Genomic DNA, 27,042 nt, shown 5'->3' on the forward strand with positions numbered 1-27,042 from the left:
GCGCCATCTTGGAATCTGATCCCTTCATTTTCAAGATGGGATGTAGCAAACAGCCATTTTGTGCTTTATGTCAAACAGAAGCCACACCCTATACCTCTATAAGAGCAGCTCCAACTCTTTCTATCCTTCATCAAGCATAATGGAGGCTGGGGTTTTCTTTTTTTTTTCTCAGAGACCTGACAAACCTTTGAGCGCGAACAGCTATAACTTAGACCGTGATCCAACATGGCTGCAAATGACAGCCTGGTTGTACGCCGTCACTCCAGCTATGCTCTAGTGTGCTTAACATTGACACTCAGTTCATTAAGGCCTATAGTGCTTGGCTAATGCAGCTTGCCTCTTGGCAGCATGACAAAAAACTGTGAATCAGATTATGAGGGCCATAACGCCGCCAAGAAACACTGCGGGGCGAGGGGGAGTTGTCACAGAGGACCGGCGCTCGCTCTCTGGATGTTAACGCCAGGGACATAATGTAATTGCAGCCTGCCCTGGTTAATAAGGGCACTGTAATATTTGCATGGAGCTGCTGTTTATGTGTACTACGGCTCATTTCAGCACGCAGCGCGGCTGTAAACAAGAGGAGAGCGGCTTGTAAAGCCTCCGCATGCTGTACGCACCGAGGATGCAGACACCCAAGGGGGTGCGTTGGAGCCGCGTTAAAAACCTCTTTCATTGAATTACACGAGACTTCATAAAAGAGAGGGAATGAATGAAAAGAGCTGCGTGATCAACCTGTACTGTAAAGGGTTACATTTCATTTGTTTTACAGTGGGATTACCCCTCTTTTACATGACAATGCTAATGAATTGTGAGGGGCCCATATGTCGGTGTTGGCGCGTTTGCCATATGTGGTGTCAGACAGCAAATCACGCAGGGGAAGTGTTCTGCAGAGCACACGGTGGCCTGCACAACACCGGTGCTGCACAGTCCTGGCTGAGAGTGTCTACCGAGCTCTTTGTTTTACTCAGATTTGGAATAACAGTAGGTTAATGGCGTGTTTGTTGATGCATATTGGCTTAATACTCAATGAGGTCAGGGTTTTCACTACAGAGAATGTTTTTGCTCTGATTAATACATTAAAACAGAACAGAGCTCTGCTGTCTTCCTCCGTTTGTAATCATGATGCCAAACACTCCAGAAAATAAACCCACATCCCTGATGGTGTTTTGAAAATTGTTTGATCTCAGGAGAATTGTGATAATCTTTTCATTTGGCTGTAACATTATGCTGGAACTGAATTGCGGTTGATTTCTCTGTAGACGTGACTGCCGCTAGAAAAAAAAAAAAAGCAAAACACTTCAGTAAATTTAGATTTTTGTTTTGTTTTTTTAAGTTATCTGCGTTGATTATCAGTTATTTACATTTATGTATTTCACTGAGTGACATCACTATAGATTCACAGAACCAAGCTCGGTGATGTGCTCAAGGACACCGTGTGTGTAATGTACAACCTTTCCATTAATCACCAGATGATCCTGCTACTTAATCACATGCAGATCAAATTGACAAAAACATGCACAACAGCCATTTTTCCCATTGTTTTCAATGTAAACCTTTATTACTATTCCAACAGTTTTCCATACAAAGGCACATGTGGTGAACACTCATTCACAGCGATTAGATTGCACAACACAAACATTGCTGCTGATGTAAAACAATAAGCTACATGAAAGCGTAGCTGAATAGATATGTTTGATCTGCATTTAAGGAAAAAAAAAAAGAGATTTTAGTGCAACCGATTTCATTATTTTAGACCACAATTCATGGTTTTCATGCCTCTGGTCTGATATCTGAAGAGTGACTTTTTTTTGTGCAAAAGATTAAGAACATAATTTCAAGCTTATCCAGGCAGATAAGTAATTGTCTTGAGCACTGGGATGTGCATGATTATCAAAAGAATACATTTTCTAAATTAGGCCAAGATAGTCTCCCTTGAATCAATTGCAAAAGCACTGCATAGACATAGATTGTTTAAAGTAATATTTAAAAGATTTGCATAGATTATCAATCGTAATAAAAAATTTGCCACTTCCCGAAAATTAATATAGAATGAATTAGGCTGCGATAGTACTCGCTTTATTGCATTTGGGCATGAGTGTGTGTGCGTGTGTGTGTTAATGTCAAGGACAGGAAATTAAGGCAGTGTTTGAAGCCAATGTATTTGTCATGTCTCACCCAACGATGTATCATTACCGTGAAGCAGGTAACTGCTATGAACCAAACTGCTGCGTCTCAGAGAGCGCCGGGGACGGTTTTAATAGTGTGGCGTGTTCTGTATACACGCAGCCATGAGCCCTGCTCAGCTACTTCCTGCTGATCAAACACACATCTGCCGTCAGGAATATTAAACGTGTGAGTCCACGTTTACTCAACACTGTGGCTCCGTGGCTGCACAGTCAAATCAAAGTCTGTTAAGGCTGCAAATATGAGATTCAATACATCATGAAACTGAGCTGTGTCATTTGTCACACACACACACTCTGACTGTAATTTCTGTATCAGTATATTAACAACGGGAATGTAGGCTCCTCAAAAACCATTTCTCCTCATGATGTCTGAAAGAATGTCGGCAGCCCAAAATAAAAAATCCAGAGTAAGGATGAAAGGGGCTCCAAGACGAACCAAAAAAAAAAAAAGATAAAACAGTTGCATAGAGTATAAAGACGACAGCTCACTCCTTCGCCATTGTGTCAGCTGACACATGGAGCTGTCCAATCGCAGTGCAGTATTATTCACTGCTGCCGTGGGTCTCACATTCACGTGTCTTTGAGTCCTAGCAACTATTAACAAAACAGAAATCGAACAAAACGTGGGCTACAGCTCATCAAATGAGACCTATACAATCAGTCAAGCCTATGTTAGTTGAACACACATTATATTGCTTCATGTCTATTGTTTATATATAACAATGATAATTACAAAAATGAACGCCACACCCCTCACGAATCACAACAATTATGAAGCAGTTCGTCCACGCCGTCTGTCTGAGCGTTGTTTCCCCCCACAGTCACAATCCACCGTGATGTTTGCTCAGCTAAAACAAGCGTTCACGACCAGTCCCGCTCGGGTCAAATAATGCATCACACAGCAGCAATCGAAGAGGCACAAACAGCGCGGCGATGTTCCAAAGTCACGGCAGGAGTCACGTGCAGACATCATCGGCCGTCGTCCTTGTCTAGTCAGTGGCTGAAAGGAGGAGTCCTGCTATCCCTCCATTGTGTGCTGCTCTAGCCGTTCGGGATCCCCCCTCTGCACCGACAACATTCACCTGTAAAGACAAAAGATGACATTAAGATGCGGCTTCGACTCCTCCGAGTGAGTCTAAACACACCAATCATGTGAATGTCAAATCAATTATTTGAGACAGTGGACTGTGAATGGCAATCTAGGTGTTATCAAAAGAAGGCTTGTTCTTTAAACATGAGAAATAAGTTACGGGGGCATTCCTCGTGTGCCCTAAATCTGTGCCGAGGTAAGCGCAGCTGAAGGGATTGGGGCTGAAGTTGAAAGGCCTTAACGGGGGAGCCTGGTACGCTACGAGCTGCTAATACAAAGAGGAAGCATGTGACACACCCTAAGCTAGGCTGAGTTGGACTTCAGAAGGCAATCAAACCCCCTTTTTTTTTTTTGTTACATTTTCAAGCAGCTCAGACAAGCAACTTAAAATATTACAGCGGGTCACCGAGTGCAGAGTGAACCGATAACGCGGCCGTCCAGCTTACGGCGGCAGAAATCAACAACCATCGTGCTAATTAGCATCGCCTGAGCTATTAGCAAGCATCATGTTAGAGTTGGCATTTAGCACTCCGCCGTTGTTCAGAGCGGGTGCACTCGGCCAGGGAGTAAGGCGGGGGGGGAGGGAGGGAGTGGCTAGCAGCGGAGGGTGGTGGTATAAAAGGCAGTTTCGGGTATTGGTGTCGCTTTGAGTTATTGGCATCATGGTCTTGTTTTGTTGAGAGGACTACAGTGAATAAGCTTGTTAATGGTAAATTTACAGCCCCAGCATGTGGCCTAATAAAACCAGGGGATAGAGGGGATGATGAGAATGATTGCGATTTTGTGTGTGTGTGTTCAGGAGTGTGTGTGTGTGATAGGGATGAGGAGGGGGTGGGGGTAGTTAGAGAAAGGGAGAGAGAAAAGTGGAAGGCGCCGGTAATTAAGAGTCTAAAAGAGTGTGAGAGAGGCGCACACCGCTCAAAGCAAACTTTGAGCTCTGGATTCCTCACTTTTTATTTATGCACCCCGACTCAAAACCCCACCCCCCCATCCCTCTTCACTCTCTCCCTCGCTCTTTACTTGTCTCCCCCTGCTGAATGAATAGCTATCACAGTGCTACGGTGTCCCATCTAGCAACACCACCCCCCCACCCCCCTCATCCTCCAGCCCTTTCTCTACACCCCCCCCTCCAGCCCGGCTCTGAATAGGGAGCCGAATTGAGCAAACAGTCAGGCTGTCAGCTCAATAGGAGGTCTGGCCGTGAACTTGAAGTCCTTCCCAGGCCCCCAGCCTCACATTAGGGTGGGAGGGGTGGTGGTGGTGGTGGTGGTGGTTGGGGAGACAAGAGGGAGGAGGGGATGGTGGGGGGGGTTGCAGCCAGACTTTTGGGGGGCCCCTACGTGCCAGTGTTGGGGGGGACCCCTGCCACAGAGGTTCCCAAGGCTGGTGCTCTCACTGGAGCAATGGGGGCAGGGTGCCCCAGCTGCCTGCTAACCCTCCCCTCCTTCTGCAGCACTCAGTCTGGGCAGGAGGGGTGCTGACGATGGGGTTTGTGCAGACGGGACAGTGTCTGCTCCCCTGCCAAAGCTCCTCTCACACACACTCGCACGGAGACACACACACACACACACACACACAAATACACAGATCCAGACACAAGCTGCCGGCCGTGCCCACCCCCTCACCTCGACTGGCTCCCAGCCCTCCCAGGCTTCTCATCATCTCATTAGCCAACGCCAGCCACTCCACTGTCTACTGTTTGCATTGTTTTGGGCTCTGCATAATTTACACAGTAAATTGAGAGCGGCCCTGGCCCCCTTCGCTCAATCTACCACCTGTTTATGGAGGCCTGGCCGTGATTAGGGCGCTTTGGGTTTGACACAGTTACCACAGCACTTCTCGGGAAAGCCAAGCGACGCCTCCGCTTTTTAAATCTGCATCGTCAAAAATACAAATGCAGAAAGCTTGGCATGACCTAATTAGAGAACTGGAATCACTTGAGGTTTAGTCTAAATATTGGAAAGGAAAGTTGAAATTTAAGGAGAAAGATTTCAGTGAAATTAAACACTTTTTAGGGATTTTCCATTCTGACATTCTCTTATAACCTGAAAACGTCACCTTGGACCTTTAATGATGAGATGCTTTCCTGTGTTTAGCAACAGTCCTCTCTCACCTTGACCCATCAGAGAGTAGTTGCAGTCTCTCTGTTAGCCCTAATGGACTGGCACCCTTCTGTAAGTTAGCATTAGCATTGTCTCTCTGACCTCCACACCACAGACACAAACAAAGGGAGGTCTCTCTGTTGCCAGGACAATGGCGTGCATTGTTTACCGGCTGCCTTACCTAATCAAGCCCAGCCAATGCTAATTGGTGTTTTGGTTTAAGCGGTTTTCAAAGTTTGGAGCTCCCCGGTTGGAATAATGCTGCACTATAACGAGCTCGCTCAGGGAGAACAATACTCGACTTGTCTGAGCACCGACTGCCCTCCAACACTCGCCACTCGCACAAAGAGAGGCTTTCCAGTACTGAGACTCTGCCTATCAAGGTCCCACTTTCTCACTTCTCCACCATCTCTTCTATTATTTCTCTCTCTCTCCTGTCTCTCTCCTGCTTTGTATTGGTTTTGTTATATGCTGCAGTGTCCCTGTATGAGAATGTGAATAGAGGTTCATGGATATCATCACTTTCCACTCGACAGATGTGCCCACCTTGACATTTCCCCTGAACTCATTTAAGGAGTTGAAGAAAAACAGAAGAGGTTTTTTTATAACTAATCTAAAAGTCATAACTCTTCTACAGCAGTCTGCAAAAAAAAAACATAATTTAAAAACTACCACATTGTTTTATGTCTGTGGCCAAAATATAGAGAACAACTATATGGAGTTATGAATTGTGCCTCTGTTATTGTCCAGAAGGCACGGCTCGCATCGTATCTCCAAAATGGCAGCCGCCGCCATGTCGGGGCACACATGTGAGGATGGCATGAGAATTCCCAAACGGGAAAGAAAACATGGCGCTTCAGAGGACAGATGCCCACTGAAAGCCTCCTGAGAGAGGCATTGAGAGCAGAGTGATTTAATGTGAACACACATAACAAAACACGCTCCGCCCACATCAACTCACCCTCCCCTCCACCCATCAGTGCATCTCGTGAATCGTGCAATTAACAAACATATCCGAGGTGATTAAAACGGAGGCTATTGCCCGCCGGAGACGGGGGGAGCGAGGGTACGGGGAGGTGGAAGAGGAGAGGATGGAGAGTCGGGATGGCGCCGGTGGAAAGATGCAGCATGGCGGGCGCAGTGGGGTTTGGTGTGTTACCTGCACTGACTGGTCTTCCCACTTCCATTTCATGCCAGCGTTGCTCTAAGATGGTGGCGCGGGCTGCGTCTCGCTGTACAGGAAAAAGGGGCAGTCTGCTGAGGATGGAGCGGAGGAGGAAGGGAGGAGGAGGAGGGAAGAGGCGATGCAGAGGAGGGCGAGGAGAGAGGGAGGGCAGAATCAACAGCAACCCCTCCTCCTCCTTCTTCTCTGTTTTTCAGTCTCCTTTTGCCAGCTTTCCTTCAGTGGTGTGGTGGTGGTGGTCGCCTGCACAGAAAACAGGGAAAGGGAAAATCAGAGGGCAAGAGGGAAAATTTTAAGAATGTGGTTTATCCATCAAAACGCACATGTATGGTTCACGGGAGCATACGAATGCAAGCCATGCACACACACGAATGCATGTATACACACACACGCATGCACACACACGCACACCTTTTCATGTCTGTTCTCATGGTACAGTCTGCCCCTGAGCATGCAAATGACTTTCATTATGCAAATGCATGCAAATCAGATCCAACCATCTGAGAATCAAGGGTGGGAAAGAAAAAAAAAAAAACTCGACACAGAGATTGAATGAAAGAATGAAAGAGAAAAAGGGACAAGAGAAAAATCCTTTTGAGTGGCAGGAGGCGGTAAGTTAGGTAAATGCTCTCTGGAAAACAACGGCAGCCCAATCGGACAAACACGATTACCTTTCTTTTATTGTGTCTACGACTTAATTTTTTTTAATTTAATTTGCTGCGTTCTTGTCATTTTACCGGATACCAGCTTTCTTTTATTTTTTTGATGCCTCTGCCTTTTTGTAGCACAGGCTTCCCGAATGTAAACACTACGTTACTTGAATTCAAGGACACTGGTGATGCTCTACCTTCCTGTCACCACGTTCTTTGCATCTGACAAGCGTTGGTGGAAATAATGCAGCATTTTCAGCATCGGTAGAATTGTAAACAGCTGTTCGGCACTGTCGACACTCACCAGTTAAGCTAACTTGAATCTGACGTAGCTCCGGTGAATCCTACTGTGGTGTTTTTGTGCATTTCATAGCTAACAGCTGACTCAAAGCCTGTGCTCTCAATTCAAATCGTCTCTGACTGCAGCCATTCTCATCATAGGATGCTCTGTATTCGTATATGCATCAGTGCAAAAAACAATAAGCAGTACTTGCTTAAAGCACGTCATTAGGTGGCTAAATGCTATTAGCACTAACACAGACCGACCACTGTGGATATCAGATGAAAAGGAACATTTTTAATTGCTTGAAATCAGCGTCTGTCTTTCCGTCCCTCAATTACTCACACCTGCATGCAAACCTGCGAGTCTAAAACCAAAGTAGCACAATCTAGCCAGCTTGCTAAGTTCAATATTCACTAGCAGGTGGAGTCTATATCTCGCAGGTTTAGCCGCATAGTTCGTGAACCCTGCTATTCAAAGAAATCAACAAAGAAAGCTGACTAATCGGTGAACAGAGCGCGCTGTCTGATTTTGCTAATACTCTGAGCCCAGCAGAAAGGATCCTCCATTAGCCAGCAGAGGAGGGAGCCAGCTTTTGTCTCTGGGTGTCAGTAGGGGAAGGCTACGTCTGAAATTGGAATAAGGTGGTAAAAACAGGGGTGACTTGGAGTGTGAGAGAGTTTGGGTGAGTAAGCGGGGAGGGGACGGACTACAGGGGTGGGGTACCGCTGAATGGTGGCAAACCTCTCCTAATTGGCACTTGACATTTTTTTGCCATTGGCACTGGAGTGGGCCAGCTTTCAAGCCCTCTCCGGGTCCTTGTTGGAAAAGTGCCTTATGCAAATATGGCGAATGGGCTCTATTGTGAAGCCTCTGATATTAACAGCTCACGCAACAATGAAATTGTGTGCTTACTCTGGACTCGTAGGTGTGTGAGAGAGAGCTAGACAATGGCAGCGGGAGCAGCTTCAGTCTGAACAGACCCTTCATCGGATGCTTTGCCAAGTCATTTCACCAGAATGGGCTTTTTCTGAGGACCGAGGCTCTCGGTAAAAGCTTTATTAACGACTGAAACAAACAAATGCATCCACTGTTTTGCTCTGGCTCTGAGAGTGTCTGTTTATACTGCTGCTGAATGGCTCGATTTATTGTGGTTGAAAAATACTGAAGGTATGGATAGAAAAGGCTTCACTCATTCTCTTTTGAAAGACATTTCCCCTCTTAAAACATCACTGTCTCACTTCTAAATGTGAAAATGTATTCATGCTCCAGCGCTGTGCCGCACTCCCTCTGATATTTCTTTCTTCCTCTGTGTGCCCACATTGTTTACCCTTAACTCGCTCCCTTGGGTGAGCACAGCTCGAGATCTAAAGATATCTGCAGAATCCCTTTGGAGAAAACTTGGCAAATCACTGGAGAAATGTTGCAAAACTGAGCTACGTTTTCAAAAGCAGTAAAAATGATAAGAGGCCAGTGCTAGACAGCTAGGCCAAACACACTCTCGACTAAAACTTCTAAGTCGACAAGGTCTGAAGCGTTCTTGTCGTCTGAGAACACAAAGCAAATTTCATCTTTATCTCAACACAACTCAAAACCAACAGGGAGGCAACGGGTCAGACAACAGCAGTCACCCCCCGTGTGGTCCGAACACAGTCAAAGTACACCTGTTACTGCTAAGTTGCCAAACTTAATCTCCTTTGTCTGGGGCAGCCCATTGACTTTTGCAACTGCTTAAGATACATTCATTTCTCTGTGAGCGTATGGGGGGTGGAGGGAATTCCAATGTTGTAGAAAATAACTGGGTCTGGCCTTCTGCTCCGGCCCAACAGCGAAGCCATTTTCCAAACCCTGTTGGTGTGTTCCGTCGAGAGAAAGAGAGGCAGAGAAAAGGGGGCAAGAATCACTGGGTCTTATTCAGAAAACTGTCTGGCTGCTCGGACCCGGCAGGGGTGAAAGGGAGGCAAAGGGGCGCATTGTCCCTCAGTGACAAGTGGACTAGCTCTATTGACTGTAAAGTCTACTGGTGGGGGGGCAAGTAGGACCTGACCACAATGGCTGTTTTTCTATTTGACACTTGGAGTCTAAATCTGCTTGCCTAGTGCATGAATGCTAAGACAAACCCACCACCCTCCTCCTCCTCTTCGTTCCTCTCCCTGCCTTCTTTCCTTCTCCACCCGTTCTCTTCGCGCTCTCTTTCTATTTCAGACACTGCCATGGGACACAGGAAAAGAGAGAGCAAAGGCCCTAAGGTGTTTTTTAGGAACTCTCCAATCTCCGTGCCATTTTCACGGAGGCAGAAGCTAAGACAGTCTCTGCTCCGGGGTCCCCAGTGTGAAGTGCTAGTGATATAACTGTGCCACACACAGAGCCTGTACAAAGCATTTGCACCATGACATGCGTCTCCCAGGGCACTGCTTAGGGTATAAACACAATCTGTCCAAGACTTCGGTTCCCATTTAGCTGCAACACTGTAACTGACACAAAAAGGAAGCACAAGGAGGCAATTTATCTTTACAATGCTCAAAATGTGCCCACCTCGTACCGGTTAAATGTTAAATTCGTAAATGCACCTGCACAGACATGCAAGTGCTCGGATATTAAGTCGGGCACAATCATTAATCTATCATTTACAGTAACAGATCAAAGCCATGTCACACTCACAAGTCTGTGCTGTAATAAAAACAGGTCGGCAGCAGCACAATAGAGAAGGAACCAGGTACTACTTTCCCATCCAAGAAGGTGACATCTCCGGCTGTCACTTCCTGTCAAGGCCCTCGTTCCTCTCTCTGACTAGCTGAGCCCAGAGCTCAAATGTCACACTCAGCACCTGCAATGCAGCAGGCAGGCAGGCACAACTGCAGGGCTTGAAGAGATTGACATTGTGAGGTGAGGTTGCCACACACGCTTTTAGGAATTCCACTTTGGCCCTGCACAACTGTTTAGAATTTGTACCATGTCAAGCTGAATACATCCAAACTCCAGGGTGATGTTTTAGCTGAGCCATGTTGAGACAGCAAACCGCCATGTGGAATATGTATTACAATTGGAGTTCACTGCTAGCCTTGTAGCTCCAAAGCCTTGAGACCTTGGGAACAATCCTTAGCGGCCTCTCGCAGCAGGAGCGACCCTCTAGCTTTGATGGGCAGAAAAGAAATCACACCTTCAATCAGCCATCAGAGGCCTTGAGGTTGGAGATCTGATTGACCAATTACTCCACACCATGAGCCCCGGCAAAGAACCTTAAGGCTGAGATTGTTCTCCTCTCGCTCATGGATCTCGTCACTGGGGGCACTTTCTGCTTGATTGCCCCTGGACCACTCCCCCCTCGGAGCCTTGCGCGCACACAGCAGCAGCATTAGCGAGATCCCATCAGGCCTTTCCACATGGTAGCCCCTCATGCAATGGAGGCTTTGCCACGGCCCATTCACAACCAAGCCAACTGTCACGTCAAATCAAACAACGGCCAGGACCCCAAATCAAACATCTTTTCATGCAAAAGGGAGAAAGGAGTAGGTGGGAAGGAGGAAAAAAATCAACAACGGCTAACTTAACAAAACTGGCCTCAAACAAATTCTTGTCTGTTCGCTTAGGTGCCGGCGGGGAGTTGGGAGCCCGGATTAACTCGGAGGGAGCATTCTTAACTCACACAATCCCGTCCAAGTCGGAACATATGTATAATTCATAGCACCGTATGCAGCTCCTATGATATAAAAGGCCCACATTCTTCTCATATTGCATGTTCTCTTGATGCCAAAGATGCAACCAGCAAAGCTGAAATTCATCGAGTTAAGTGAATAAAGAATTTACCAAACTGGCTAGCAAACTGATTAGTTAACAGCGACTTGTTAAACGACTTGTCAAAGTCCACCCGGCTTTGGTGAATCAGTATGGGTCTTTTTCAGCAAGCCCGTCACTCCTGGCCATGTGATACTATGGCTAAGCCCCTGCATGCAGCCCCACACACAAGGATCATGGGGCTTATTAGATTAAAAGTGATCCTGTTGCACCACCGTACTGCTATGGATCACTGCCACTGGCTGCAGGGAGCTGTACGCATTATGTACGGCAATGTCCCATTTATTTTTACATGCCTACCAACCATATTCTGTATTTCTAAATATTGATGGATCGGAAACAACAGATATAGACAGAGCCTTACAGTAAAGTTAGGTTCATGCACCCTACCTTTTGCTGCATTCAGCGCCCATCCCCTTTTACATGACGTCCATCTTCTTCTCTCGTGTTGCAGTTCTTGTGGCAGAGTTTGTGCTTTTTTTGGAGGGAGGCGCGTTTGGGGTCTTGATGCCTTTTCAGGAGTGTAATGGGATTCTTGTTACTTTCGGTTATCTAGCTTTATGAAGAATGTACATCACTCATACAGCTAGATAACCAAAGATAACAACCAACCCCTAAGGCTACCCATCCTCTCAAGCTGCAGGCGAAGTGACATGGCCCGAGTTCTGACCTGTAAGCAAAAGAGAAAGTTGTTGATAATCACATGATTACATGTCTACATCTCTTTCATTTTACATGATTTGAATCATCACAGACTAACTTGGAAAGGCGTAAAAAATAATGTCAAAAATGAGCAAAAAAACCCAGCAGTGGACGCCAACTCTGAACAAGATGTTACTCTTCTGGCTTGGGGCCTTTTTTCCCTCACCCAACCTACAGCGGCCCTTAAATGTCCTGACCCTTCGTTTTGTGACGTCACCAAGTGGCCCCTCGGCCCGCCTCAAACCGCCTCGGCCAATTGGAAACCTCCCTTTGTTCACAGAAAGCTTTGATTGGTCCGCAAGTAATGCCTCTATATCAAAAACTCCCCAAAGTCAAACAATCAGTGAGAGGCACCAATAAAAAAAAATGTACGCAAGTCGTCGAACCAGTCCAAACCGGCTATGGCGCCAACCCTCCCTTCTCCGGCCCAGCGCCCATCCCTATGGCGCATCCGCCTCACCCGCTGACTGGCTCCATAGGAGGGTGATGGCTTCAAACACCGCCCCCCGCCACGGCCCAAATGCATTTTTAAATTAAAAGATCCTGGCTGTTTGACTACAAAAGAAACTGGTTTGTCTTCATTTACATTATCTGATGCCAAAGCTGTTGGCCCGCGCTCGAGGTTGGCGTCAAAGCAAGATAGAGGGGTTTAAGACGTACATACATGCATTACATATACACCGACGGTGATGTAATACAAATACACACACCCCTCAGAGATATTGGAGCACGAAGCACATGTCATGGACATATCCTTTCACACCCAAATATGTCCACAAAAACACAGAAAAATTAAGCAAAACGCACGCGAAACACTTAGTCACATGTACGGGTATAGACAATGCTGTAGCACACTCCTCGCTCACGCTGTGGTGGCACATGGCACAAGGCCCCTTCTAATTAAAGCTGCTCTGTGTGCCCAGATCCCTGTTGTGGCAGGCTCCTCCCCCACCAACACCACAGCCAAGTAAAGCTCTACTGACTGAGAGCAGAGAGAGATGGAGAGATACTGAAGGAGAATGAGAGAGAGGGGGGCGAGGCACAGAATATTCTCGCCCTCTATCACACTCAAACCTCAACACTCGAACTACACGACTTGACTGGCAACATGCAGGCGTTAGCAGAGACGGCTACATCCCTGTTAGCAAACAACAGATCCCACTGGCATTGTTCTCCCTTCAGGTTACACTAAGCACCTGCTCTTTTTTTTTTTCTTCTATTCTCTGAATCTATGTCAATTTAAAATTAAAAAAAAGGTGTTTTGTTGCTGTTCAGAAGGCTGTCACCTTAACACGGATCTTCGTCAAGGTGCTTTGTTTCAATACACAAGGACAAAGTGAGGCCCTTCGAGAGCAGAAACATGCCTCGACTCCCAGAATGCTACTGGACTGGATCACACACACACACACACACACACGAAAGCGATGTAGCTTGTATGAGTACATGTTTAGATGCATAATTGCAGACAATATCGGATATGAACCCAGGCTTACAAATGCACACACACACAGATATGTGCAGTCACACACACACACACACACACACACATACTACATCATAAACGTAAAAAAAATATGAACATGTTTCCCTCATAAATAGCTTTATCAGAAGGGCCAGTAGTTCAGATAATTCTTTTTTTTTTTACAAAATACAAAATATTGAAAGTAAAAAAAATAATAATGACCCTAATTACATGATGGCTTCAGTATTATTATTTCACAGTATGTTAATGTGCATTAATAAGCTGCAACATGTTGAAAAATTCAATTAATTTATATTTGAAAATCTTTAAAAAATGTTTTAATTTACTATTAACTATTTAAAAAAAAAAACATAATTCCCTTTGGTGTTTAAAGTAATTCATCACTATATCATGCTGCATGGGAATGATGCAATATTAACATTAAGGATTTTTAATCGCTGCAGACTATGCTGTGAGCTTTATGACTCGTTTTTAGATCAGATATATTTTCACGATTTCCAAGCTGGATAAAGAGAAAGATAATTACATGCAGATTGCACTTATTTCCCCATTATCATTAATGGTCCTTTCATTAACACTGGCTTATTCGTGACCGTGCTGCTGTTATATCATTCTAATAAATTGATACAATTTTAATATTTGTCTTCTGGGTTTAAAACCTCACAATATTCAATATATATTTCACCCGAGGAATTACTCTCACGCTGTGAGCTTTTGTGGAGATGTTAAAGTGTCTCTGTTCTGCAAAAAGTTTAAACCAAAAGACCCCCACAGTGTTGCACTCACAGCGGCCTCTTCTCTTTGACTCACCTGAGCCCAGATTAAAAAAAATCCAAACATAGCATTGAAAGCATCAGTCGAGTTGCAGGTTCTTTCTCTCCACCGTTTAAACAAACCTCATCAGACTGTGTGCTATTGGACAAGACGCGCATGACGTCAACAAATCCAGCGCCTCTAATTTGAAATAATTAATGGCAAGGTGCAGAATTAGCAAGAAATTGATTCCTAATATATAAAGTCGCATTGGTTTATCATCGGATTTAAAACCACGTGGTAAAAAACGTTTCATTTCACGCCATTTTTTTATCACACAGGTTGAATTCATCAGCTTGAATTGCTGCATTTTGAGGCAACAAAGGCAATTACGCACGAGTTTTACGCACCACCTGAGTATTTTACGCACACTTCAAAGCGATATTTAAAGGTGGATGTGTGTATTTCTGACAATTAACCAGAATGGAAGAGGCACAGTGAGGTGACTGAGGAGGCCTGTTGGCACACACACACACACACACACACACACACACACACGTTAAGTGTTCACAGCCACACTGTAGTGCTTGAAGCTGATTAACTGAAAATGACGTTTTGCAGAAAGAACATTCTCCAAACATCCTGTATGTAATAAAACAAAAGCTACTGGACATCACTGATAGTGTATGAATTTTAAAAAATAATGGCAAAATGTTTGGCATGTTGGGTAGAGTCTGTTTTCATCATATTTGTGTTTAAATCTTTAGAAAACATGTTTTTACATATAATAAACTCTACTCTACCTTAAAATCATACAACTTTACTGTTGCTTCACTCTGACTATATACCATCATATATAGTGATTATTTCTTAAAATATAAAATATATTATTTCCACAAACTTTCCAAAATATCCAACATGGACTACTGTGTGTGTGTGTGTGTGTGTGACAGTGAGGGCTGGTAGCCCATATTACCTACAGTAAGCCACGTGTTGTGAGGCCGCTGAATGTCTCTCCAGGGATCCCTGTAAAAAAAAAGAGACAATCATTTTATTCTTCAAATGGACTAAACAGCGCAGAGGAGCCAAATTGCCCCATTTTAACATTTTAACATACTACAGCCTCCGTTCAAACAGCAAAGACAATCAGCAAACTGCTTTTTTTAAGGAAAAGTGTTTTTTTTTTAAGGACAGTGATGATGGGCGTAAAAAAGGTGCAGACCTCAGCCGCGTATATTCTTACTGCACATGGATAACGTCGAGGATTGTCACATATAACATAATGCAAAACCGTCCGTCTTTGTGCAGCATAAAGGAATATGGTGTTGCAAAATGATCACTCTAAAATACACTGCAATGGCACACACACAACTTTGGCTCCGTATGTGTGAGTGTGTTCTGATGTTGTGCTGCTAGTTCAATAAATAAATAGACAGTAAATTGTCTAACTTCAATTTAAAAAATTAAACTCCAAATTGTAATATTGCCTTAACATTTTTTTTTGCAGATTTCATTTTCCAGATTCTCCCTCCTCTTCTCCACCTCATGCATTGACCCCTGCGTACATACACATTAATTCTCTCATGTTCATCATGTGAAACGTTGCATAATCCCTTTTTTTTTTTTTTTTTTTTTAGCTTCCAACCCCCCCAACCTCAAAGCTCCTCAGTCACAGGCCTCGTACATACTCGGTGCACACACGTGTTGTGGACTGGATATTTGGCCTTGTGATCCCTTTATCCCTCCAGCTATGGGTGTGAACGCCACCACTTTGTTTTATTACGCATGCATATGCAGGCCTGTCTGCTGGTAATCCTCATATCTGAGCACGATGGACACACACAGTCCTGCATGCAAGGGCTTAATTCGGACAACAAAAAAGAGACCGAAAAAGAGAGTTTTCTCTTTTTTTTGTCCGCATGCAGACCCTGATCGTGTCATATTGGGTGGCTTGTTGGTGCCATATGTTGCCTGACTCTCCAGGAGCTGGAGGAGTGACCCTGCTAAGTGCCTGGAGGTGTTGTATGTATGGGAAATGAAATCAGGGTGTCTGGAAGCGCCTTTTTTTGGCCTTTGTGGCTCCCTGTGAATGGTGCATATGAAATCCTGTGCACACAATGCGTCATTGAGGCTGTTCTCCCTCTCAAAGCAGAGCCAAAAAAAACACGTCTGATTACAAGTTGCATACATTTCATCATCTTTAACCAGAGAGTGCAGGTTTTGTTTCTGCATCTTGTGACCTTTCACTGGGCCTGCATGGGCACTATCCCATACTCCATGTGAGGAATGCATGAATGAATTTGAGTTATATTATATCTCTAAAAGCATCCCATGCAGTTTTGAAAAGTAGAACATGAAATAAAAGACAAAATGTGCATATTGTGTGCTGTAGCAGAATGTTTCCACCTCGTATGCTGCCAACATGCAGCTGCCATTCTGAATGAAAAACACCTCCTCCTGCTTTTACACTCATCAGAGCATCAAGACAGAAAATAAGAATAAGAATTGAGATCTGATGAACCTGCTGCTCAAACCCTCATCGCCCATATTCGCCTGCAGGTTGCCACATCCAGACTACACATCCTGCTCCGTTATGTGTGTGCAGCTTGGCGACGTTTGGATGCAAAACGCGATTTCCTCCGGGTTTTTCTCAGCCGATATTCCTACACCTGACCTTCTCATTCAATGCAAACCCCTTTTGAAGGAAAAACACAGTTTATACTTCATATACTCACGCCTTGCATCGTCGTCTGCGAGTCGCTGCTGCTGCAGAGGTCCGCTCTCCAAAAAGAGAAGAGAAGAGGAGAGAAGCTCGCAGCTCTGGAGATGGAGAGCGACTGAGCATCCTGGAGGCTGGACCGCTCAGTCTTCATGGCTGCGGCTGGTCGTGACGTCTCTCTGGCTCCATCCATTCAGCTTCCCTCGGACGGGTTTTCCCCCCTGTTTTATTATCAGCCCCATTATTTCCCGCGGAGGTTGGATCTCTCCTCCAAACCCCCACCCTCCTCCACCACCCCTTCTGCTGCCATCGCACTCTCCATCCCTCGCATCAGATGTAATATGAACTTAAAACATGCCTGCTCTAAAAACATATACTGCCACCAAGACCCCTCCCCTTTATGACACGATGCAGGTCTGTGTTTTGTCTCCACCCTCTGAAAAATGAAAGCAGACGTGGTTGGTGAATAAGCATGCATGCTCAAGTTCTCTGGATCACAATCCTGGAATATCCCTATAATAATCCCAACAATAATCTAAATACATGTTGCATTTCTTTTTAGATGGATTTTATATTTAAGAATAAACCAAACATATTTATGAAAATACTGGCATCCACCCTCATATAACATCAAATCTGATGGACAGATTCCATAATTAATTCCTTAATTACGCACAAATGGGCACCATAAAGTGCCTCCACACATGCAGCATCCTCTCTGCTGCCTCCATGGTGGTGAATAAGCATGCATGATCAAGTTCTCTGGATCACAATCCTGGCAACTAATAATCTTTTCTTTTTTTTATTGTGTTATAAAGTGATTACAAAACAAGTGAAGATATGTGCAGGGACATATATAAAAAAAAGACCAACATATATTATACAGAGAAAGACAAATAAAGTACAAAACAAAACTAAACTAAACTAAAACAACACAAGGGGATAAAAGCAGGTTGAATAATGTGTGTGTGTGTGTGTGTGATGTGGATAATGGGTGTGTGTTCGGCATTGAATGAGGCTAGATGGTCATATATGACATATATCTACTCTTAAACACATACAGACATCCTTCCTTTTATGTGTAGAGCATAGGGGGAACAAAAAGAAAACAAAAAGAAAATAAATGAGTAAAATATATATATATATAATACAGTATATACACATACACATGTATATTAATAATATGTATTAAAAATGAAAGCAGATGTGGTGGTGAATAAGCATAAATGCTCAAGTTCTCTGGATCACAATCCTGGAAACTAATCATCTTAAATACATGTTGCATTTAGTTTGATTTTATATTTAAGAATAAACCAAACAGACTTATCAAAATACTGGCATCCACCCTCAAACTATATGACACCCTGACAAATAACTAGAACTTGCATTTGTAGCTTAATTATGATAGCAAACTTCAATTATATTGTGTCCTTAATTAAAAGTGTAGTTATAATAGTTGTGAACATATTTGTATAGCCAGGGGTGGTTTCCACATCTTTTTACTAAATTAGAAATAGAACAGTGTAATAAAAATACTCTATTACAAGTAAAGGTTGTTATATTCAGATTATAACTCGTACCTAAGTGTTAAAAGTAGAACTGCTTAGAGTCTCTTTGTGATGCATTAAACGGATTATAACTCCTTTATATACTGATGGGTAGTTTAATCTATAACAAGATTAAACCATGATGCTATAGCATCAAATCTGATGGCCAGATTTCATAATTAATTCCTTAATTACGCACAAATGGGCACCATAAGCGCCTCTACACATGCAGCATCCTCTCTGCTGCCTCCATGGTGGTGAATAAGCATGGATGCTCAAGTTCTCTGGATCACAATCCTGCAAAACTAATAATCTTAAATACATGTTACATTTATTTTTGTCAGATTTTTATATTTGAGAATAAACCAAACAGCAAAACACAGGCATCCACCCTCATATAGCATCACATCTGATGGCCAGATTTCATAATTAACTCCTTAATTACGCACAAATGGGCACCATAAAGCGCCTCCACACATGCAGCATCCTCTCTGCTGCCTCCATTGTACGTTTATTCGTGAGTTTCACTTTATCAAGTGTGTCGTTTTTTTGAGCCCCGTTTTTGTGGCCCATGTGGGATTATAAAAACAGTTTGGTGTAATCTTGTCTGGCTACTAGTATTGGTTTGACACAAAGCCCCCTGCATCAGTCTACTGCGGCCTGCGCGCTCCTTCATGCGCCTGGATCAAGTGCGCACATCCACTTACTCTCATTGTGTGCGTCTTTGATACAGAGGAGTCCAGGAATGTGACCAGGGGGGGGTGAAGAACCGTGCAAAATCAGCTTTTACTGTCACCGCCGAGCCCAGAGAGCCCTGCAGACAAGAGCCAAGAAAAAAAAGGGGGTCTGGGTCACTTGATTATCATAATAATCAGATCTCGGGGATAAAAATCTCCTTTGAATAAATTACTGGTTCAATAGGAGGCGCGACTGACTGCCAAAGAGACAACTTTGTCAGCCCCCTGGTTTGTTGTCGGGGGGGTTATTTCTCTTTCTGCCTAACCAATGTCTCCCCTTTTTCTTTCTCTCCAAATTTTGGACGCTTTCCTGGAGATCAAACTCTAAATAAGGCTACTGTTTCTCTCCTCCTCCTCCTCCTCTTCCTCCTCCTCTCTCCGATGCCTGGTTACCGAGTCCAGGCAGGCAGGCAGGCAGGCAGGCAGGCAGGCAGAGAGCTCCTTCTTGGGAAAGCGGAGTGGTTGGTGTTGGTGGTGGCTAATGGGCTAAGGACCTGGCACAATAGGCTGCTGGGTGCACCATCCAGCCTCCTCCTCCTCCTCCTCCTCCTCTTCCTCCCCCATCGGCTGCATGGGAACCCGGGCACCGAGGTGGACCAGAGGCCGCTCAGCATTGTGGTGGCACATCCCAAGTTCATTAGCACCCATCAGGCCATTCCTGCAGGGTTTGGCGGTTAAACACCCCCACCTCACCTCCTCCTCCTCCTCCTCCTCTTGCTCTTGCTCCATCCACTCTACTCTGCACCAAACTCTATCCTCATTCAAGTGTCACGTGACTGTGGTAGCTGTGGTAAATGTTGGGTAACTTTGGACATAAACCTACCACCATATAATGTATTGGTGCATCTGTAGCCAAGTGCAGCAATATATACTTGTGATATAGAATACATAATCCCAAATTCATTAACACCCATCAGGCCATTCCTGCAGGGTTTGGCGGTTAAACACCCCCCCCCCTCACCACCACCTCCTCTTCCTCCTCCTCCATCCACTTTACTCTGCACCACTGAGATTCAAATCCAGCTTTCTGGATGAGACATTTTTTCCAGGAACTGAATTATGATGCAGGATTTTTAAGATGCAGAATGATATAAATTCAGGATCAGGTGACTTTATTTGTACCCGTAGGTAGATTTGTTTTGCAGCAAAATAGAGGATGACATCCGTATTGACAATATGTAGAGCACAGACAAGAGACAGACATACCAGAAACATGACAAAGAGTTCACTCAAAGGCTTACTGGAATCAGGACCCAGCAAAAAGAAGGCCATTAACAATACCAAAAAACACTGAACTATCAGGACAAAAAAGACACAATAAATGAGAAAAGGGATCAACTTTCCATAAATATGTGCAAAAGCTGCTAGGACTTAACTGCTAGGATGTAACAGCGACTGCAGAAACGTCAATAACTTTGTTATTAACTTTAATTATGCAAAAAGCTAGAACTGCATTTTGTAGCTTAATTATGACAGCAATAACTTACGTGACAAAATAAATAAAAATTCAATTGTATTGTGTCCTTAATTAAAAGTGTAGTCATAATAGTTGTGAACATATTTGCAGCCAGGGGTAGTTTCCACATCTTTTTACTAAATTAGAAATACAATAATGTAATAAAAATACTCTATTATAAGTAAAGGTGGTTTATATTCAGATTTTAACTTGTTGTACCTAAGTGTTAAAAGTATAGCTTCTTAGAGTCTCTTTGTGATGCATTAAACAGATTTTAACTCCTTAATATACTGATGGGTAGTTTAATCTATAACAATGCATAATTTTTTGTATATAAAAATTATAATCTGCATTGTAGCTACAAATAGTAGAAATGTAAAAGAACAAAATGGAAATACTCAAGTGAAGTATCTTAAAATAACAGTTGTGGAGTAAATACAGTATTATCTCCCATCACTGTCTCTAACTGCAACCGTGAAATTGAAGACCATTAATGGTTTTAGTCAAAATGAATCCGCAACAATTTGTGATAACTTGAGTTCTGACTGGTTCCAGCTTCTCAACGTGAGAATCTGCTGCTTTTATTATATATGACAGTAAACTGAATATCTTTGACCTCTGGACATTTGAAGATCACCCTCGGCAGTGACAGAAATCCTGATTTAGATTTTTTTAAAATCAAGAATATAATTGGCCAATTAATCCACAATGAAAATAACAATTTGTTGTGGCCCTAAACTGTTGCTGTAATGCTAACAACTACATTTAAACTATACAACTACTAACTGTGCAGGTATTAGATAAACATTTGGCCGATCAACAAGTGATTTCAGGCTCTGGGTTGTGTTGAGGCGCTTTGGGCTGCCAGCTGGATTAAAAACACTTTGAGGGTCACATTCACATCAATTGTGCCGACGGATTCATGCAGCAGATTTGAGGCTCCTACTGTACAGGAGCAACACGAGGAACCAGAATCTCTGCAGCTGATATGAACAATGAAAAGTGATGATGAATGACAGCATAAGAAGTTCACGAGAATATTCAGCCTATTTTTATCAACATCTCCAAAAATGTGCCTATTCAAAGCAAACGTTTGACATTCTAATATTTAATGGACAGTGTAACATACTGTAGCCAGTCCTGTAGATATCAATAAGCATCAGAAAACAAATGGATGGTTTAACATAAACCTTTACAACAACCAAAGATGCTGAACTCTTAAAAAGCACATTTATCTTCCGCTCATAGCCACCAAAGACACTGTGGGCTGACCCGTCCTCCATGCACATCTGACTCTATTTAAGTTGCACAAATCAAAAGATTCTCCTTATATTTTTAAAAGAATCACAGTTTTATTGTAAAGTGATTTAAGTTAAAAGGAAAGTACAGTGACACAAAAATACTGTCCTGTAACTAAACATATTTTTAGTAAACACCTGACAATGTGAAGAAGGTTTTAAAAAGACAACAATGTTGAATTCACACCGTCAGATACATTAACAACATCATTACAGTATTTAAGGAAGAGCTGTTGTATTTGGTTGCACTAGATTGGCAAGCGTTCTTGTTATTTTGGCCACCCTCTATGAGAGAATATTAAAGGCCCCATCTTTCATAAATGACCATAGTATTCACACTCATATAAAAGAGGAGAAATGAAAAATAAACATTTTGTTTCTCAATTTTAAACAAATTTGAACATTTTAAATTGTTCCTGCTTTGAAGAGATTAATAACTAAAAGATGTATCCATCGTTAAGTCCCTTTTTACTAAAACACCTGTCAATCAAATGTGGGCGTGCCAGCAGCTTCCTGTCTTGTGCTTTGAATTTGATTTATGTGTTGTTGTCTTGTTTACATTTGGATGTCAGATTGTGTCTTTAAACCAGCAGCAGGATGTGTTCACAGCCCACACACTGACTGACTGACTGACTGACTGACTGCACTGAACCAGTTCAGCTGCTGACCAGCATGTAAAACACTTCCATGAATGAGAACCAGGGCCAAGAAAAGAAGAAAAAAAAGACTCGGGCAACGGTGCAGAGACGAGAAGCAGAAAGCAGCAAATGTTTCAGATCTCAGTACAGATTTTTTTTTCTTGTTTTTTGTTGGTTTGTTGTCTAGGTTGCTCTTTTTTCCCCCCAGTAAAGGTTCTAGTGTATTCTTAAGACCATTAAGTCCGGTTCAGATAAACCAGATGAGAGGGGACAGCCATAGAAACAAAATGTCAAAAATGATTTATTTTTTGGTTAATGATAGGAACAGGTTCTGTTTAATGTTTCACTGACCTTACTTCAAATAAAGCACCTACATTTAGTACACAATTTGTACATGAAGAGAAAATACAATCTATTTAGTACTAATTTCAAATGAGGTCTGCTTCTTATAGGAAACAATTCAGACTTCCAGCTCACCACACGGCACACACTGTGTGAAGAAAAGACTCCACACTTCCTCCATCTCTTGTAACTGGAACATTCTGGTTGTTCTGTTGAGGATTTGAACCTCACTATGATCCTCATGTTGCTCCGTCTGTTCACAGCTCATACTGTTCCACTGACACATTTGTTGTTGAGCATCTTTTTTAATCTTTAACAGACTGTGTTAATACATTTTATCATAAACTACATGATTTTCTTAAATGACAAATAATTACAACATGTTTTTCTGCCAGGATTTGGATGATTCACTCAAACCTTTTGATTCTATGCAACATGGATCTTGTATAAAACCAACAGGGGTCAAATGCACTTCATACAGTCACATTTCATTCCATTTTTGATGTGTTTCTGCATTATATTTGATTCATTTATCTTAAATCTTCAGTTGGCATGTCGTGACGAGCTTTATATGAAACAAACGGTTCTGTAGAACAATGGAGATGTGGAGAGGAAACACAACAAATAGTCAAAGTCTGCAAAATAATGTTGATCTGACTGATTGATTTTACCAATTCCAACTGGTTTTATGCTTCTTCCCCTTCCCCTAGCCAGCTAGGTCGTAACAAACTGTGCAAGTGAACACCTTGTTGAGTGATTAAAGACCTCTGGTGTTAATCACCTTCCATCAGACAAAGAAATGTTGCCCCCCTGCACACCCACATCTTTAAAATGTGTCTTTTGGCACCTTTATTTTTGAAATGTGTCGGCCTATGCAAGAACTGCACTTTTATACTTTTGAATTTCATACATTAATCAAGACTTTTACTGTTATATATAAATCCTGCTATACCTGTTGTACAGCTGCACAGGTAAACTGTTGTCACATCAAAAACTCTGCTTCACCGTCTCCCATTATAACATCCCAGTATCCCCAGTGCACCAGTGTGTCCCAGTGTCAGAGACGTGCTCTGCAACCCAAAAGCTCTGGATCTTTTGTCCCTCAAAATCTGCCCATATTGTTGGAGCTCCGTGGGGGCCAAACAGCCTCCTTGTGCCAAACCAGACAGACTAACCCCCCCTAAACACCCCCCTTAACACACACACACACACACACACCACTGTCCACCATATAATTCATTAAGCAGGGAACATTGGTGTCTTTTGTTTTTAATTATAAAGATGAAATATTTCCCATTTTACTTAAATGTGAACCTGTTTGCACTGACACATTAAATCTTGCAGATCATAAATATTTCTGTCAGGGGGCCAAAACTTCTTTTCTCCCAAGAGAGAATAAGTGCTTGCTTTTCCTTCTGAGGAGTCTTTTTTTTTTTTAGCCTGTAATATGAAGTCTAACATCCTCCTTTATGTGCTGCCATCTTGCATTTCCATTTTTCTCGTGCATATTGCATCAGAAGAGCTCCAGGCTCTCTGACATCTCTGAGCTGCAGCTGCTGCGTCTCCAGACTCACCTCCAAGTCAGAGTCTCCTCCAGCATCCTCTCTGCGTAAAAGCACCCAAACCTCGAGCAGCAGCATCAGCATCAGCTTCTCTGCAGCGTCGAGCAGGCAAAGGAAAAAAAAAGGTTTTTGTCGTTGATGCCACAGATAAAACGCGGCCTGTAGAAAGAAAGCAAAGTCTTTCTTAAATGTGCCATCCTGCAGGATTACTGTCCGGATGAGCGGCTGGACATCAGAGTAAAAGATCCGCTTTTGTTTTTTAGAAAATGCAGAAAAAAGAAAAATGCATCCTGTAAAGCATTGCAGTAACAAAAAACATGGCGGATTTTGAAAAATCTCCCACGCCAGAGTCATTACGCCTGCAATTAGAAACTCATTTGCATAAATGCTAATGAGTCAGAAATTCATGTCGGCGCTGGAGGAAAACGAGGGGATTTTCTTTTCTTTCTTTTTTTTTTTTCATGTGGACTTTGAAGGAGAGAGAAGGGTTTCCACAGGAGGCCCGATGAGGCTTTTATTTTCCTAAATGTCTCAGTTATTTAGGTTGCACATATTATTATTATAGGCTACAATTTACATTACTTTACAGGCTGTAAGATATACATTTAACATTGTTTTACATTGTTCACACCAACACACACTGATGGATGATTCAGTTCACCTTCTTAAATCATCATCAAATTAATAGAATTTCACATTTAGACAAAAATACTTTATAATCCTCCAATTCTTCACATGCAAAATTCAATACACACTTGCATATCTGTATATGCAGTTTATTGCTATGCATTTGAAGACATTTATAGTTTCTTTATTATTATTATTATTTAGGCTACAGGAACAAAAATGTGCCACGTTTATAAAATAAAAATTGTTTGGATTTCAAGAAATATTAATGGTGATATTTACCCATATTTCCATTTTTTCAGATCACTGTAATAGATATGGATGATATTATAAAAGTACACCCATCTGTTTTAACTGTTTAAACATAATGTGACATTACAGTTTGCTTCATCCAGGAAAAATATAGATTTATTTTCTAAAATGTGATAAGTAGGCTATTTTAAAAGTTTGGTTTCTCGCTCACTTTTATTTTATTTATTCTTTATTTAACCATAAATGATCCATTGAAATACAATATCTCTTCTGCTAGGGAGTCAAGATGGTCAGCAAGTAAGAAAGTTGCATATATGAGTACAAACAGGGACAAATAACATCACAATGAAAAAACAAGCTAAAAATTATTAATTAACCATTTTGGTACCACTTTATGATGAGTCACTCTTTCTTTATAAAAGGTTTATAAGATGCAATTAATGGCTTTATTAAAGGTTATTACATAATAATGATTCATAGATCAGTAAGCTATTAATAGGGTTGCCAGGTTGGGTGAAATCCCTTTGGCTGGTGACTTATCCTTTCTATTTGATAACATTGCAGTTATACATGTTGATAATAATTACTTGTTTCAGGTATAAATATGTTGTTTATTAATAGATTCAAGATTGAAAAGATTCATGTGAGAGTCCTGCTGCTAAGAGAAAGAGCTATAAGGACAAATATCCTGCTGAAGAACAAAAAGCAGCCAGAGAAAGTTGTTCAGTCTTATAACTGATCTGAATACATTATTTATTAACATTAATAAAGCCAACAATCCCTTATTACTTATTGCAGAGTGCTGCCATCATTTTCATGCATTTAGCTTTTATTGTTTGACCAGGTTCAGTTTGTTTTATGTCTTCAGTGTGATTATGTGATGTTGTTCTAACGTTCCTGTTTGGTTTCATGTGAACTCACCAAAAGACTTTGTATATGACTCAGGTTGAAATGTCACTAATGTGAGTCTTGACGCTTCTTCTTGTTAACTTGCTGACCTGCTGCTGCAGCCCTGACTTTTAGAAGACACTCACCTCTCCTCTTCCTCTTCCTCCTCCTACTCTTCCTCCTCCTCCTCCAGCTGCAGGCTCCTCTGCTTCTGGTTGTGTCTTTTGTTTCTGGGATTTCTGCCACTGATGATGAGATGATGCTTAAATTAATTGCTTTCGTTTTTTGCAGACATGCGCAGTGAAGTAGGAGACTGTGTGGAGGTATGACTGGTGTGTGTGTGTGTGTGTGTGTGTGTGTGTGTGACTAGGCTTATATATTGAATTATAAAGCTGCTGATTCTGTTGTTTAACAGTAACACAACTAAACTAAAATAACCTGCATGTGTGTTTGTGTATGCAGCAGATACAATGTATATAATAATAATAATAATAATGTATATAATGTGCAAACAATAAAACAGAAAGAACCTCAAACCTTTCTTTCTTTCTTTCTTTCTTTCTTTCTTTAATATATTATTTTTTGGGTTTGTTTTATATTCAATATATATATATTATATATATTTTGTATTAAAGTAAAAAAAAAACTTTTATTGTGATTTCACCTCTTGGGTGTACCTGTTCACAGGAGACAAGATGACTAAACCTGCTCCTTATGTCCTCATAGATGGCCTTTTTCTGATTCTCAGCACT

General features: G+C 42.4%; 1 long non-coding RNA gene across 1 annotated transcript; it reads right to left on the bottom strand.

Annotated features, from left to right (window-relative positions):
• Positions 1-1,527: 1,527 nt before the first annotated feature.
• On the bottom strand, positions 1,528-17,199 carry LOC119497367. The gene is made up of 5 exons (XR_005208908.1): positions 16,960-17,199; positions 15,205-15,250; positions 11,677-11,956; positions 6,538-6,804; positions 1,528-3,268 (listed from the first exon to the last, which is right to left on the bottom strand). It is a non-coding gene; the product is annotated as an uncharacterized LOC119497367 (long non-coding RNA).
• Positions 17,200-27,042: the final 9,843 nt, after the last annotated feature.

The sequence above is a fragment of the Sebastes umbrosus genome, chromosome 11 (genome assembly GCF_015220745.1).
Source record: "Sebastes umbrosus isolate fSebUmb1 chromosome 11, fSebUmb1.pri, whole genome shotgun sequence".
NCBI classification, from domain to species: Eukaryota; Metazoa; Chordata; class Actinopteri; order Perciformes; family Sebastidae; genus Sebastes; species Sebastes umbrosus.